The sequence below is a fragment of the Lipotes vexillifer genome, unplaced genomic scaffold, assembly GCF_000442215.2.
Source record: "Lipotes vexillifer unplaced genomic scaffold, Lipotes_vexillifer_v1.1 scaffold1761, whole genome shotgun sequence".
In the NCBI taxonomy this organism is placed as follows: Eukaryota; Metazoa; Chordata; class Mammalia; order Artiodactyla; family Lipotidae; genus Lipotes; species Lipotes vexillifer.
This window is the reverse complement of record NW_006777503.1, coordinates 57705-58370: the sequence shown is the minus strand read 5'-3', so window position 1 is coordinate 58370 and position 666 is coordinate 57705.

The window sequence follows — 666 nt, the reverse complement described above, 5'->3', positions numbered from 1 at the left end:
TGAAAACACAGCGCTCTTCCAGCATCCAGGCCCGTGCATCCCACCCCGCATCCCCTGTGCCTCGGAGACCGACCTTCAGGGCTCCCTTCACCAGCTACACCTGCACCAGTGAGTCCCTGGCCCCCTTCCAGCGTTCAGGTGAGACATCACGCCCCACAGAGCCTCCTCTGATGAACGCCCACCCTCACCTCTTCTCCATACAGCTGACTCATGTCATGAGACTCGGCACGTGGCCTGCAATGTGCCTCACATGCCTCCTTTCTCTCTCAGGCTGTGAGCTCGGGAGAGGCCGGCCGCCTTTACCATCTGTGAACCCAAGGCTCAGACCCAAGCCCAGCGTGGATCAGACATTTAGATTGATGTTGATTCCAGGCCTGCAAGGGAGAAAATTACTCCAAAAGGAGCATCACTTTGGAGGTTAATATTTTACATCTTAGTCTCTGTTTCAGACCCTTCTAGAATAAAGGCCAGAGGAGGGCGGAGGGAAGGAGGGCAGGGGAGAGGGCAGTAGAGCTGGGGCCCTGAGCACGTGGAGACCACCACTTAGCTGGCCTTTCACTGAATCAAATGATCTGTGGCCGCCGTGTAACACTGGGGTATTAACGCTTAAAACTGCGGCCTTCAGACCAACCCCTTCTCTGCCTCTTTCTGTAAGGCCCACAGCAG